Raw genomic sequence first — 12357 nt, 5'->3', positions numbered from 1 at the left:
TACAGTAGGTTTTGAAAAAAAAGAAATATGATAAAGTGTGCTATATTTTGAAATTTCAAGAATTCTATCATTTCAAGCATTCTAAACATCTGCAGGGCTTGAAAAACTGTGGTGCAAAGTTTTCCTCTTAGAAAAGTCCTTTAACCTTAATCATAAGGAAACCATGAGGACACTTCTGCGCAAACCCTTGAAGGATTGATATTTCTTTGCTTTTTTTCAAGACAGGAAAAATTTGTAAAAATACTGCGCTTCTAAAAAATTATAAAATGTGCTACAGAGAAATTGATGCGGAGTTATTTTGATATTCAAGAGATGGTTTTCTATCAAGACTGTTAAAAGCGCAGGGCTCTTGATACTTACTTTCAATTTTTAGAAACAGTTGAAAAACGAGCAACCCTGGCACACACCTTCTCTTCTCCAGAGACCTCGCCAAATAAGTTTAGACACTTTTAGACCGTGGCAGCAGATCTGCCATCTTGATGTTGGCATTTATTTTCAATGCTAAACTGACATTGCGCAATCCTCTGTCGCAGTCTAAAAATGTGTAAACTTACTTGGCATAGACTCTACTATGACTGAAGACTTTCTCTGTTCTATGCAACATTTTAGAAGTTCAATGATAAAAATGGGCAACTAGTGACCATCATTAAGAGGAAGGAAGGCAAACATGACAACAGGAAGAGGGGCATATATCCCAGGCAAATAAGCAAAAGGGGCATTTTGTCAAATACCGAGGCTGATATTAAATTTAGGTCATTTTACTATTTGTAGAATGAATAATTTTTTACTTATGTTAGAAATAATTCTCTAAATGTGCATCATACGGTGGTATCATCTGCAATGATCTATAGCTTTTGAATTCAAACTTACCTCAAAATTTATTGAAAGTCATGATGTACAGAAGTTTTCAAATGTTTACAGTTAAAATATTTTAGAAACATTTGAAAAGAAAACAGAAGTTTTCACATTTTTACAGTTAAAATATATAAGGAACATTTGAGTAGAAAAATCTTTAAAAAGATTGTAGATTTTATAAATATTTACTCCAGAAACGTTAAAAACCTGAGAGCCTTACGTCAAATACTTTAAAATTTGTCTATGGCCCAGGCATTTGATGTAATGCCTAATTTGATTATTTGCCTTGGACATATCATTTCAATTTTGAGTAATTAAGTCTGCTGTAAATAATCGTCCATAATTTGTATTCCAGATGCTGATAGTGAGTTTAAAGCTTTAAGGAATTGGATTAAGGAAATGCACGAGAGACTGATGAGGATCAAGTTCAGTTCGATGGGTCTTCAAGAACTGGATGACATGTCTTCTGAATTAAAGGTGAGTTTCAGTGTTTTTTAAACTTTCTTAGTATTCATTATGTGTCGCAGCCAGTGCGTAAAATCCAATACTCTTGAGTGAAGTTTGAATTTTCAGTGTCAATATATTTTACTCAAGAGCCAATTCAAAATCGGCGGTAATATCGGCCCATTGGTTCTGGGACTGGCCTATTTTAGTTTTTTTTGTCCTGCGATGGCGACAAACAAGTCTATAATTACCCTAAATTTTGACGGGCCCACTGGTATTTTTCCTGGTGTCTCGGCCTGCCTGACTATTACATAATATAATATAATGTAATACTGAGACAATAAACTTTTTATATTTTAAAGTTACTTTTAAAACTAAAAGAATCGACAGATAAGTATTTAGAATTAATAAATAAAAAGTCTTGCCTTTGCACGCATGTTTATTTTTATTTTGGTTGCCTAACCGAAATAAAAATCAACATGCATGAAAAGGAAAGCCTTCTTAATTTGCTAATTCTAAATATTGATCTATTGATTCCCTTTTGTTTTAAGAGTAACTTTAAAATATCAAAGTTTAATTTCTCAGTATTCCATTACGTTACGTCATGTAATTAATTACATGCAAAATTCGTTTATCTAATTAATAGATAGATCCTCCTAAAGTAGCAAAAATAATAATTCTTAATAGATCTTTATTTAATATCTTAATCTATTATTATCTAATAGATAATCTTTAATAAACGTTGTGGTTTACCAATCAGAGTTCAATTTCACTTCAGAATTTTAGAAATCATCTAGCCACATAAATTTACCAATCAGCGTTCAGTTGCACCGCAGAATTTTCGGAATCATTTAGCGACGTAGCCTATTTTTTAAGAATCTCTTTTACTTTCTGACAAGCCTTAAAGATGTTTTTTAATAAAGCGAAAAATAGTGTGAGGAGTCAAAGTCACATTTTCTCCAGCTGAATGTGGCTTTCATCTGAAAACTTCAGCTTCGCACGTCTTCAATGAAAAAATTCTCAGGTTCCAACGTTATTTACTTATTTTCTCCATTATATCGCCAGTATCTTTATTCACAATTCAAAAAAGGATTGGGAAAACACATTTTGACAAGCTCGTTTCCACACCACCTTAGGAGAGCCCGATCAGATAAAGGATGCGGTGCTGCTCCTGGAGGTAGAGCTCTTGGCGCGTTTTTTTTAACGTGGTGTCGCCATGAGCCCTAATCCACGGGGGAAGGGGAAAGGAAAGGGAGAGAGAAAACAAAATACAACACTTACCAACGTAGACAAACCTGTTTATGATACTGCTGGAAAGCAGCTGTGCCCGCTGAAGACGAAAGTAGTGCCCTCCACTAATGATTAACAAGAAGAATTAAAACAGTATCTTACCTTCGGCAGCGGGAACATCCAGCAGCAGCACCTGAAACAGAAAAAAAAAAAAAAAAAAAAAAATCGACGATCCCGGTACGACGGTGTCCGGTGATCCCGGTACGACGGTGTCCGATGATCCTGGTACGACGGTATCCGATGATCCTGTTACGAAGGTGTCCGATGATCCTGGTACGACGGTGTCCACCAGCAGCGGCCTCCCCCAACCCCGGCGTCCAGGTTCCAGGTTCCTTTCCCACCACCTCCCTTTTTTTTTTTTTTTTTTTTTTTTCCTGCTCGTGGCTTGCTGAGATCCTCCAGGGCGCAACGCCCCGGAGTCCGCCGTCGCCGGCAGGGGCGCCCGTCTGGACCCCATAAGGGTCCGTTGGGCGCCCCACCCCCGACCCCCCACGAGGGGGGTCAAAAAGCCCCCCCTTGCGGGGGGGCAAAGTGACCCCCCTCGCGGGGGGTCGGGGGCAGGGGCACCCAACGGACCCACGGGGTCCAGACGGGCGCCCCTGCCGGCGACGGCGGACTCCGGGACGTAACGCCCCGGAGGATCTCAGCAAGCCAGTCGCAGAGAAAAAAAAAAAAAAAAAAAAAAAAAAAAAAACCCTATTCCTCCCCCCGTGACCCTATCCCGAGGCTCCTCCCCCCTTGGAAACCCTACTTCGCGATCCTATCGAAACCCCACGAATCCCCCCTCTCCCCGGGAACCCCCTTGGGAAACCCTACTCCGCGATGCCGCATCCAACCCACGGACCCCCCTTGCCCTGGGAATACCCCCCCCCCTGGGAATCCTTACTCCGCGAGCCTTCCCAACCCCACGAAACCCCCCTTTCCCCGGGAACCTCCCCCCTCAGCGAGCCCTCCCCCCAAGCCCCCGCTTCTTCAGCCGCGTCTTCTTTCTTCGTTCCCGCTCTGAAACAAACAAGAGAAATCAAGAATTATTAGTATGATTTGCAACAAGTGACAAAACTGGCTTTAAAAATTCTATATAGTCCTTCTTTATAGTTAATAGTTCTCTTCCATTATCATCCATTAATTCGTTGGACTTAGTTACGCTAAAAGGAACTATGTGCATGGAATTTGCATGCAACATAGTTCCTTTGAGCATAAATATGTCCAGTTCTCTCTTGTCAAAATTGTATTTAAAGCGCCATGTGAAAATTAATCGAATGTAGGTATTACTGTTTTAAATTTGAATTTGAATTGCAGTTTCTCATTGTCTTTGGACTATGTCATGTAACATCAATGACAAGTTTAAATTCAGCTGCAGTAAACTAAACTGCAAAACCCTAAATGAAATTAATTTTTCTGGCTCTATAGAAAATCTCTTATTTATATAGAAAAATTTAAGGCACTCATGTTTTTCTACAGAGAATCGAAAAATATAATTTCATTTTGCGTAATGTAGTCTAATTACTTTCAGTTGAATGCCATATTGTTCAAAAGCGTTACTTGAGAACTGTATGTAGAATAGGAATGAATCGCAAATACTTCTCATATCTATCTAAAAAACTGAGTGCATTCAAGTTAAGGATGCGATAAGTTTAAAGTATAATTACTTTTATAGATTTTATGAAAGGGAATTAATTAAAAATGGATTGAGTAAATTTTAAAATTGATTGAATAAATTTTAAAATAAATAATTTTAACCCATGAAATTTTATACAACTAATACAAATTTTGGAAGGCACTACTTCCGTCCTCAATGACTCGTCATGCGGAGCCTTTTCTTCGTTTTTGCTGACCTGAAACAAACAAAAAATAAAAAAGGAATGATTAGTCCTCCCCTAATCTAACCTAACTTGAATATTAAAACTTTTGTAAAAGAAAAATGTTTTAATAACGCCAAATATATTTGTTGAAACAGATACTTTCAAAATGGAAACTTTTCGGTGCAAAATTCATCCCTTATTAAAAATTTAATGAAGTTACTTTTTCCTTTTGTCTTTTTTCTCTCTTCAGCTTCTATGAGTAATTAATCAGTGATTATAATGTGCTCTTCAAATGCACAATAATTAAAATTGTCCTATTTATTCCTAAATTAGTTTCTTCGCTGGTTCTAAGGCTCTTCTAGCCATAATCAAATAGTATTTCTTGGCCTTCTGCCTTCCATGAAAATCACCGTTCATAATTCTCAAATCTTCAAATTGTTCTTTTCTTTAAGTTTCTTTCTAGTCTCGTTTTCGCCGAAACCCAGATTCGCTCTGCAGCTGTCCCTGCGTGGCCTGGTAGCCTTTCATTAACACCTCTCTGAGCTTGTATCGTGGCCTGGTAGCCTTTTATTAACACCTCTCTGCGCTTGTCTAATGGCCTGGTAGCCTTTCATGAACAACTCTCTGCGCTTGTCTCTTGCCGATCTGAAAGAAAAAGAAACAAAAGAAAATTATTTTAAGGCATACAGAATTAAAAAGTAAAATGAAATGATGCAGAACAAATTTTCGAGTGATAATCTCCTAGAGCCTGAAAAAATGTAATGAAGATAAGTATGAGACACACAAAACAAAAAGCAAAATAAAACAAGATGAAAAGGAAACAAGTTATTTTCACTGTGTTCGTTTCTTGCTGATCTAAAACCGAGATAAATGAAGATAAAAAAATAACACAGTGAAAAAAATTAGTATATTTGAGAGAAAAATAAAAATAGTGTAGCGCCAATGTTACTCGGAATCAGTGTGCCGAAAGTAGCTTTCGCTTTGATCCTGTCTCTTGTCGATTCAGAAAGGAAACAAATAACAAAGGAGAAAGAAAAATTAGTGAGAAACTTTTGAAGAGGAAAAAAAATAGTCTTAGACAATGAGTTGAAACCATCTAACAAGCAGAATGCTGCAGGCTGTATTCCCCCAAAACAATGCTGAAAATTTGACGGCCAATTCTTAAGTGATTTCGAGCGCGTAATCCGAAAAATTAAACAAGAATCTATAATCAAAAACCCAGAATTGTGAAAACTTGTAAAAAAGTTCAAATCTGTTGGCTAAAATTGATTAATAATCAATTAAAGCATTTCGACGGTGTAAGTCGGCAATCACATAACTCGATTTGCGATGTCGCAGACTTCCTGTCACACTTTATTTTATAAACAGCAAACTACTCAACGGCAATTCTTTATAATTGCCGTGATTTTTCTTCTCTGTGCGAAGAAAATTCTGCAAAAACTTCAAGGAATGATATCAACTTGTTCTCCTTTAAAAAATAACATAGAGGCGGAGATTTTCAGACACGGCAAACGAGTTATGCGATTGCCGACTTACACAGTCGTTTTATTTATTTTCTCATTGTTTTCAGAATTTAATTAATGCTTCTCTTGGGTGCTGTCTTGCCAATCTAAAAATGTAAAAAAATAAAGAAAGCAAGGGTAGTGAAGATCTAATGCAAATTACTTTGTTTTTTTTTTTTTAATTATTTCATGTGGCTATGCGTATATTTTTTTAATTAAAGTTAAACAGGACTGAAGCTGAAAGGTTGAAAGTACTTACCTTTGATTGTGACGTTGCCAATTGCTGCTCATGCTTTATTCTTTTAAACCAAAACCAGTTAGCAGTTTTCATCAAAATTTTTAAGAATTTTCTTCACTCATTCTAATTATTCATGGAGAGTTTGAGGGCGGTACGTTGGTTACTTTTCTCTTAAGAAAGTAGAACAATATAAAAAATTCTCAGTCAAACTGCAGTGGAGTTACGCATTTTTTTACTGCATCAATCAATTTTGATGCAATTCTCAATGCAGAACACCTGACCTGAAACAAAAGAAGCGAAAACAAATTAAATTCTGATAACATGAAAAAAATGAGGAAATAAAAAAATGCTGTAATTAATTAATAATCAATTTCAGCCCAACAAATTCGAACTTTCTTGAAAATGCTGGGTTTTTTATGGTAAATTCTCGTTTAATTTTTCGGATTACGCACTGAAAATTACTCAGGAAGTGGCCATCAAAAATCCAGCACTGAAGGAAAACAAATAATATACTGTTGAATTATATATAATGAAAAAATCGGGGGGGGGGGGGGGGGGGAACATTACAAAGCATTATTACTCTCATCAACAATTTTTTTAAAGTGAATGAGCACCTATATTGATAAATGAAAATGTGAACCTGGCACGACCCTGATAATAATAAAGTGGATATACCTAAAAATTAAGAAATGGAAAATTTAAAAATAATAATTAGAAAGTAAAAATTTATAATACAAAGTTAATAAATGAAACTTTTAAAATGTATAAACTAAAAAATGTTTAGTTTTAAACATTGAACTTTTGAAATTTAAAAAATAAAAATTTGAAAATCTAAATTGCAAAATAATAGGAGGTATGAATAATTAAGGTGGGCTCACATATTAGAAGTTTAAAATATGTTGCATCTCTGCAAATGTTGCGATTCTGGTTGCTGATAGCACTGCAATGCCAAGCCACTGCACCACTGACCCACTGACCTGCTCACCCATTGAACCCCTTCGGGCACTGAACTCACACTAACTGAACTTTAGGGGTGGGGTTTCCTTTTTATAAGGTCGTGACACCTGTTGGTCTGCAGCCGCCACAAACAATCCCCCCTCCCCCTCTTGCAATTAAGATGTAATTTAGAAAGTATTTCCTGGTTTTTCCGTGGCAGGAAACCCTGAGCTTTTTAGAACAAAAGAAGGAAAAGGTCAAAGGTCTTCGTAAAGATCATTAGCCAGGTGTGCGGTAGGGTCTTTTGTTTAGTGAGGTAGGGGAACCCCACGTGTCCAAAACAATGAAAGGGAACTCTTTATTGTAAACAGCGGGCTGATTATTGAAATTGATAGACAAAGAAGACATAGGGAGTATGGAGCGATCCTATTGGTTGAAACGGGTGACTCCTATAGACTAAGGGAGAAATTGATGGACTAACTATAGAGTCTCTTGTGGGTTGCCGGTAGTTAGTCAACCTACCTCCTTTGTCCATTGCAACCACCTGTTTCCACCAATAGGATACTTTCTTCATATTTTTCTTCTTTGTTTATAACTCTGTCGATCAATTTCAATAGGATTTGAAAATCCCTGTTCTGTTTCTTAGGCGGTCAAGAAAAATCGAGCATTTTTCGTGAAACTGATATGAAAACACGCGATTTCCCAGTATTTCACGAATCTTCTGGAAATGTCGCATATTTCTCGCGATATTGAGATTGAAGCTATTTTTCAGTTTCTAACAAGCGGAACTCACGTGAGCAACAGTGGCGTGGCGTGCTTTGCGATGTATCGAATGATCTGCCATTTAAACCTATGGAAAAGGATCGATAAATAGGGTGTTCGCAGCGAACACCTTAATAATCGATTCTTTACCATAGGTTTAAATGGCATAACAATCGATATATCGCAATTCACGCCACGCCACTGGTGAGCAACTATTCGAACTCCGGAGTAAGTATGTGCTATCACGTGGAATTGATGGAAAATCTTAGCTCAGCGCCTATCTCGAATCATGGACGTTATGCTCGCATCGATATGAAAATCGTGACTTTTCCGCGATATTGAGGTGAACATTTTGTTTTCTGAATCAAACGCTGGAAAATTTTTCGTATAAACCACGATTTCGAGGTGAAATACGCTTAAATCATCATAAAATGATTCTACGAAACAGCCGGAAAAATTGCGCATTTCCCATGATACCGTGATGGAAAGCGTTCTTAGGATTTAACGAGTCAGCAGGAAATATCGCGTATTTCTGGTGATATCGAGACGATACTTGCGTAATTTCTCCCTTTTTTACATGCGGAAAGTTCTGCGGCAGATTATTTATATTTTTACCGAAAAAAAAGCTACTTAAAAGCAGTATTCTGCCGTGCCAAGGAAAAACGCCGTATGAACATTCGAGAGTTGCCAAATTTCCCTTGATAAAATGTTTATTATTTAGGAAAGTTATGAATATTTTTCCTTGAAATTTTTAGGAACTTTAGGTCAAACTACGAACAAAATTCTCTGAAATTTAGGAAGAAAAATATTCATAAGTTTACCAAGGAATTCGTGTTTTACCAAAGACAATTTGGCAACACCTTAAGGTTGATACGGCGCTCTTCCTTAGCACGGCAGAATTATAGTCATTCTTAGACCGGCATCAAAGTGCATTAAAAAATGTTTTCACAATAAATTTGTGGTCTAGCCGACATAGTATTAACACTACTGGAAAATTGACTAATTTAAATTTTTTACGCGTGTAGTAACTGTTATTGTGCGTCTGAAAGATAAGTGACAAAATCCAGCACCAGGTGGAGAATAGAGTGCTCCAAAATTGGCAAACCCAGGGAACTTTAAAGTCACCTCTTTTTTTTCCTTTGAATGTCTTATTTGTGAAAATAGATAGTTTTAACCAAACTAAGCCTAACTGCATTTGGACTACATTTTTCCATCAGGTACTGAAATTCGCGGCTCAGTTTAGAAACAATATGTGTAACATTAGTTTCCTTATGCACATAAGAGTTTTAACGGACGGAACTGTAATTCCGCAGTGCAAAATGAAGTCCCATTCCCTCTTATGTTTTGAAGAAACATAATGATTTGAAAGTTCTTGTGAATAGTCCTTGTTTATGAAGAATGAACATTCACAATTTCAATCCTGAAGTGCCCAATTTTTTGTTGAAAAAATTTTCCTTTTGAGGAATGTAGGCAATTGTAATGCATTTAACACATTACAGTGGCACAGAGAGAAAAAATGAAGAGAGAAAAAATCTAAAAAAAAATTAGAAAGAGGGGGAGGCGGGCGAACTAAATCGGATGATTATCAGAAGAAAAGGGGGAAAACTATAGTAATACTGGAAGTAACAGAGAACAAAGCTGTAGAAAGATAGAAAGAGGAAATGTTCAATTACTATACATTACTTTTTTTGTTCACCTCGGAAAATGCTTAATAATGCTCTTTGAAGTTCATGTAAGCACGTAATTTTGCTTTCGAAAAGCTGTCATGATCCCTTTGTGCAAGGACAGCCTCTTCCGCACAAATCCTCACTAACAAGCGAGTTGCGAGCCTGCCTGAAAACGCCCGCATTTGTCAGCATAGGCAATTGGAGGTGTATGTGTTAATTGTGTTGCCTACCATGAACGGCTATTTTTATTCACAATCTGATAGTATTCCGTTGTGCACTCTGTGCATCAGCCAAGCTCCACTCGTAGTCATTCACATATTTAAACCGTCATTTCTGTTATCGTGTGTTTTTTTGCAAGTCGATCGCTGATTTTGTCCATTTGTAACCTGCCATGCAAAATTGAGATTTTTCCCAAACTCTTTTAGATTATTTTTGAAACCTCCACAGTTCGTTTCCTTACCGATGTGCTAGTATGCGATGCGTATGCTATGCTGCTGGAAGAACGCCGTATGATCCTTCATATCATCAATTGTCAGGGAATTTCACCAAAATGTATCAGGGAAATGTCAGAAAATTTCATTTTCTAAATTTTGTGGCAATTATGGATTTTTATGCAAGGTCGAGAAGTTTCTGGACCTCTGGATAAGGCGTGGATACATGCTCAAATTTCCGTCAATTTCCGATCAAAATTGTGACAAAAATGGCGGTCGGGTGATATCTAGATTGATGGGTAAAATGAATTAAAACAGCTTGTTGATTGCAATGAGCATGAAATCAGCACGGTTGTGTGGAAATCAGATAACGGATAAGACCCACAGTTCCATCATCTACGATCAAATTTTTGCAGGCTGCAAAAAATTGATGGTAGATGGTGCGCACTAGTCACCATTTGATCGGAAATTGATGGAAATTTCAGCGTGTGTTCAGGCCTTTAGAACGTTAGACTTCAAGTCCGTGACGTCACAGGTTAATGACGTACGAGACGGGAAGACGAGGTGTCGAAGCTTAGACGGTCGGGATGAAGAGGTGTGTCGGAAAACGGAAATGGAGCAGCGGCGGCGAGTCGGTCACGTTTCAGATGAAGCTGCCCGCTGCCCGTCCGGTCGCGTCGGGCCGGACGCCGCGGCGGAAATAAAAAGTGTTTTGGAAAGTGATTTCATTTTCTTATCAAAGTCCCGGCTCCCCGCGATCGCCAGGTTAATTTGTATCGCGGTCCCGGGTCCAGCATGCGCAGGGGGTTTCTCCCGGCTCCCCTATCCAACGGCAGCGGTGCCATGTCGCCTTTGGAAAAGTCTGAAGGTGCACTTTACGAACGGCCTGAACGAACTCTTTTTTGAAAATGGGAATGAAATGAAGGGGAAAAGTGCCATCTCTAGCAGGGTGGCAAGTACTTGGATTCCATTTTGCAGAAACGACGTATTTGCCACCAGAAATGTCGTCAGCTAAGTTGGTACTTGTTTACACTCTGTTTGCGAGCGATCGCAATCCAATCCTCAATCCCTATTGGACGACTGCATCGTGGTCACTTATAAACCGAATGTAAACAAGTGCCAACTTAGCTGACAACACCTCTAGTTGCCCCATAGAGATCGGTGCCTTTATAGAAAAGCCAAAGATAGCAGTTTTATTCTGCAATGTGTAGCCTAATTGAAAAGCTAGGGAAACCTGGAAAAGTCAGCCGATTTTACTTTATCATATGAAAGTCCACGAAAATATGGAAGATTTTGACACCAAATATGCAATTTTCTTTCTCGCTAAAATGTTTGCATGATTTTGGCCCTGTACGCACTGGCCCTGTCGCTTTTCACTGTTTAAGTTCGAATTTTGCTCTTTTCATATCTTGTGAAACATATTTTTATGTCCAAAATCCTTAAAGTGTCACGGGACTTCCAGTTAAATTTTTATGTAGAACCTCGAAAAGTCAGGGAAATTCCAGAAATTTTCTAGATTTACGTCCCTTCTCAAATACGTGTGTGCATTGTGGCTCTGATGGGGTCAGAAAGAGCCTTCCTACTTGGCATCACGTGGCAACGTACGGAGAATGTAATCGAATGCATGAGCAATATGAAAATCGGGAGAGCAACCGCGCAACAAGGAAACATGACAGTTGCATCGTGATCCTTTCATCGCTCTCATTAGTTGACCATCTGACCAGGTCGAGGAGCCAGGGCTAGTCGCCTAGCTGTGCGCGCCAAATTGTGCATCAGAAAATTCCGGCTTCGGTTGATCACATGGAATGAAATCCTCGCAACAATCTTTAATCGGAAAAAATCAAGAATATCTGGACCGCTTTAAGCAGAAAGGAATCAAGCCACATCAGCCATTGCCACGTGTAATTGGGCAATTTCATTTTTCACATGAAAACGGTTGTGCGGATTTTTTTTTTGCAAATTTTAGTGAATTTGCTTCATTGTACAAGGCAAATTCCTCCAAATTTTAAAAAAAAAATCCGCACAAACGTTCTCTTGTAAAATATTAAATTGCGCTGTAAAATTTTGCAATAGCTGATGTGTATTGGTTTCTTTTTGCTAAACGCGGTCCATCTATCTACATATATTGCACCAGGCAAAGAAAGGGAAGGCAAGGAAAGTGAAAAAAATTGGATCAAATTTTGCAATAAGGAACCACTATTTCTGGCCCTTTTAAGAAACAGCATACATGTCATTGGTTTCCCTGCGCAGATATGTGCTTTCATGGGAGAGCCAGAGAAAGTGGTTTCTTATTGCAAAATTTAATCCAATCGTCCAGAAGAGTCATCATTACTTTTAATCAACGGATTTAATTTGTTTTCTCTGAAGAACCCTCATGATTCTGTCAAAAATTATATTTTATAGTCTGTCGTTGGGCCACGGAAATTTTCG

At 38.0% G+C, this 12357-nt stretch overlaps 1 long non-coding RNA gene across 1 annotated transcript; it reads right to left on the bottom strand.

The window, feature by feature from the left end:
• Nucleotides 1–6287: 6287 nt before the first annotated feature.
• On the bottom strand, nt 6288–7350 carry LOC140224571 (uncharacterized). Its single transcript, XR_011899850.1, has 2 exons — nt 7010–7350; nt 6288–6412 (listed from the first exon to the last, which is right to left on the bottom strand). It is a non-coding gene; the product is annotated as an uncharacterized lncRNA (long non-coding RNA).
• Between the last annotated feature and the right edge of the window lie 5007 nt (nt 7351–12357).

This window comes from Bemisia tabaci, chromosome 5 (assembly GCF_918797505.1).
Source record: "Bemisia tabaci chromosome 5, PGI_BMITA_v3".
Classification (NCBI taxonomy): Eukaryota; Metazoa; Arthropoda; class Insecta; order Hemiptera; family Aleyrodidae; genus Bemisia; species Bemisia tabaci.
This window is presented reverse-complemented; position numbering and strand designations above follow the sequence as displayed.